The sequence below is a fragment of the Beta vulgaris genome, chromosome 4 (assembly GCF_026745355.1).
Source record: "Beta vulgaris subsp. vulgaris cultivar EL10 chromosome 4, EL10.2, whole genome shotgun sequence".
Classification (NCBI taxonomy): Eukaryota; Viridiplantae; Streptophyta; class Magnoliopsida; order Caryophyllales; family Amaranthaceae; genus Beta; species Beta vulgaris.
Window position 1 is genome coordinate 54,485,830 of NC_079205.1, and position 4,208 is coordinate 54,490,037.

Below are 4,208 nucleotides of genomic sequence, written 5' to 3' on the forward strand. Positions count from 1 at the left end.
ACCTGGGGCATAGCCCGGGCCTAATAACTAGTTGTATATATATATGGAGGGATGAAACTTCCCGTGTAACTTTAAAAGCATTAATAATAAAGGAATGATTCCTATAGCTTATATAGTACTCCATCTGTTTTTATAATTTTTCTTCCTATTTAGATTTTTTTTAGAGAAAAAAAAAGTCAAAATAAGAAAATAAACAGAAACAGATGGAGTACTTTAATGAAATTTTAAATTTTTAGGAGTATCAATGTTTGGAATATGTTCACTGAACTAAAAAATTTCACCTCAAAAAAAAAAAAAAAAAAAAACAAGCCACTATGGTTTTCTTCATCAATCAAAATTATTTTTCATAATATATACTACCTCCGTTTCTTAATAAGTGCAACATTTCCCTTATTTGGAATAGTCACAATAAGTGCAACCAAGCTCAAAATGGTAAAAAAAGTTCAATATTATTACAAATATGCCACCAAAAAGCAAAAGGGGACCACAACTTTTTTGTTTCATCACTTGAATTACTCTACTTTATTGTGGTCCCAACTTTCTCTCTCTACATTCCTTGGTATTCCCCCACTTTCTTTATGTTGCACTTATTAAGAAACGGAGGAAGTATTATCTATTATATAGTTATCATTTTTCTACAAGAAGATTTAAAGCCATAAGCTTGTGTTGAGCTTCTCCGATGAAGAAAAAAAAGGTTGTTAAGCTCCTAGTGAGCTGGTCAATACATCAATAACGTTCATATTTCTGTAAGGAATTTGATAACTAAATTTGTCACAAGTTATGTTAGATTAGCACTGAAGAAACATAAAAATAATATACTCTCTCTAAACTTTTCCTTTGCTACAAACCCTGAAGTTCCCTGCCGCAAACACTCACGGCCCGTTTGATAGTTGGTCATAAATGGTGATAATGGGAATGAATTTGTGTATAAATTTGTGAAAATTATCATTGTCCATTCCCATGGTAATGCTAATTTATCCTAAAGTGTCCACTTTCCTTCTTGAATTTTCATTCCCATCCAATACCACCTTGTAGGTGGTAATGAGTGGTAATAAAAATTGCTTCCTCTTGTAGACAAAAACATAAGTTTAGGGGTGAGATTGCTTGCCCATGGAGAAAAAATGTTTCCCCATGGAGATTTTAGGGGTGCTCACCTAATAAAATTACACTTAAAATTCATTTCCATTACCACAATTTATTAACGACTACCAAACGGGCCATTAGTACCTAGAGGGGATCGATTGTCGTGTGAGGCGCCTCGAACTCCTCATGACGGCTATTTGGCCCTCTCAACCCTCCCCTTTCTTTTTTTCCGGCTCAGCACTCTCTAGAGTTAAGGTAGTTATCGCCGTTGTCCGTCCGCCGAGCTCGCGGCCTTGTTATCTTCTTACTCATCTCCTGTTCGTTCGTGTACCAAGCTCTTTCGTCCGACCCAGTCCCTCGTCCCCTGTTCGTCGTCCCCCTCCCCACCTCATGTTCACTCGTTGGTCGTCTCCTTCACACTCCCCTCCCACGCTTCCCTTGGTGACCAGGTGCTTCCCTTCCCTGCTCCCCCAATTCAGTGGTTTGAAGTGTCTAGCTTTAGGTTCCCCGGTTCTTGAGGTAGTTAGGTCCTAACTCCTAGGTCTCCTTCCCCGCTCCTCTGATCTAGGTTTGAGTTTAGTCTTAGGGTTAAATATATTATACAGTTATCATTTTTCTACAAAAAGATTTAAAGCCATAAGCTTGTGTTGAGCTCCTCCGATGAAGAAAAAAAAGGTTGTTAAGCTCCTAGTGAGCTGGTCAATACATCAATAACGTTCATATTTCTGTAAGGAACTTGATAACTAAATTTGTAACAAGTTATGTTAGATTAGCACGGAAGAAACATAGATAATATACTCTCTCTAAACTTTTCCTTTGCAACAAACCCTGAAGTTCCCTGCCGCCAACACTCACGGCCCGTTTGATAGTTAGTCATAAATGGTGATAATGGGAATGAATTTGTGTATAAATTTGTGAAAATTATCATTGTCCATTCCCATGGTAATGCTAATTTATCATAAGGTGTCAACTTTCCTTCTTGAATTTTCATTCCCATCCAATACCACCTTGTAGGTGGTAATGAGTGGTAATGAAAATTGCTTCCCCTTGTAGACAAAAACATAAGTTTAGGGATGAGATTGCTTGCCCATGGAGAAAAAATGTCTCCCCATGGAGATTTTAGGGGTGCTCACCTAATAAAATTACACTTAAAATTCATTTCCATTACCGCAATTTATTAACGACTACCAAACGGGCCATCAGTACCTTGAGGGGATCGACTGTCGTGAGAGGCGCCTCGAACTCCTCACGGCGGCTGTTTGGCCCTCTCAACCCTCCCCTTTTTTTTTTTTTTTCGGCTCAGCACTCTCTAGAGTTAAGGTAGTTATCGTCGTTGTCCGTCCGCCAAGCCCGCGACCTTGTTATCTTCTTCCTCATCTCCTTTTCGTTCGTGTACCAAGCTCTTTCGTCCGACCGAGTCCCTCGTCCCCTATTCGCCGTCCCCCTCCCCACCCCATGTTCATACGTTGGTCGTCTCCTTCACACTTCCCTCCCACGCTTCCCTCCCACGCTTCCCTTGGTGACCAGGGGCTTCCCTTCCCTGCTCCCCCAATTCAGTGGTTTGAAGTGTCTAGCTTTAGGTTCCCCGGTTCTTGAGGTAGTTAGGTCCTAGGTCTCCTTCCCCGCTCCTCTGATCTAGATTTGAGTTTAGTCTTAGGGTTCGATCCCTTCCCCGTTCCAGTCTCTGTTAGTTGTTGGTAATTTGGTAGTTCGCCGAGGACGCATTCGTTTGGGAAGTGAAGATCTTGTGAAGTTGAACTTTGAAGGTAATGCGGTATTGTTGCAGCGTGGTTTTATGGTTCGGGTGGTTGGTTGCTTAGTTTGTTTCGTTTACGTTCTTTATGTTATCTTTAGGCTATGTTTAGTTCACCTTATTTTTGCTTATTTCAGATCTAATCGATCAGATCTGATTAGTGAAAAATAAGTTTAGATCAGATTAGATCAGAAAAAATAAGTTAAGGTAGTTATCGCCGTTGTCCGTCCGCCGAGCCCGCGACCTTGTTATCTTCTTCCTCATCTCCTTTTCGTTCGTGTACCAAGCTCTTTCGTCCGACCTAGTCCCTCGTCCCCTGTTCGCCGTCCCCCTCCCCACCCCATGTTCACACGTTGGTCGTCTCCTTCACACTCCCCTCCCACGCTTCCCTTGATGACAGGGTGCTTCCCTTCCCTGCTCCCCCAATTTAGTGGTTTGAAGTGTCTAGCTTTAGGTTCCCCGGTTCTTGAGGTAGTTAGGTCCTAGGTCTCCTTCCCCGCTCCTCTGATCTAGGTTTGAGTTTAGTCTTAGGGTTTGATCCCTTCCCCGTTCCAATCTCTGTTAGTTGTTGGTAATTTGGTAGTTCGCCGAGGACGCATTCGTTTGGGAAGTGAAGATCTTGTGAAGTTTGAACTTTGAAGGTAATGCAGTATTGTTGCAGCGTGGTTTTATGGTTCGGGTGGTTGGTTGCTTAGATTGTTTCGTTTACGTCGTTCTTTATTTTAGCTTTAGGCTATGTTCAGTTCACCTTATTTTTGCTTATTTCATATCTAATCGAGCAGATCAGATTAGTAAAAAATAAGTTTAGATCAGATTAGATCAGAAAAAATAAGTTCAGATTAGATCAGATCATGTTTATATTTACTAGTACATTAGTTCAAAAGGATTATTATTGTAGATGTTGTACTTATTAATTATTAATCTTGTTGTTATCATTATAAATGTTATTATTATCATTATTTTAAGTTATTTTGTTGTTATTAAATAATAGAAAATTAAAAGTCACGTGTTAAGAATATAAGATTGACGCAAAAATAAGAAATATATAAAATATGAAAGCTCAAATTCATGACAACGAAATTACTAAGTACGGATTACATTTCAAAATAAGCTACTCTGCTCATGAGGGGGTAGGAATTGAACCCTAAACCTTACTAGGGAAGATGAGAATGCTCACCACTTGAGCCAACCCACAATTCTTAAAAAAGATGATGCATGTATAAGGAGACACAGGTAGTATAGAGATAGATGCCCATACTACCCTTTAAAAATAAACCTAGTACTCCTACCAACTCCTAAGGATGCAATTCTACGAAAAATCAAGGGGTACTTTCGACCTGAACCGAATCGATGAAGTATTTGAATATATCTA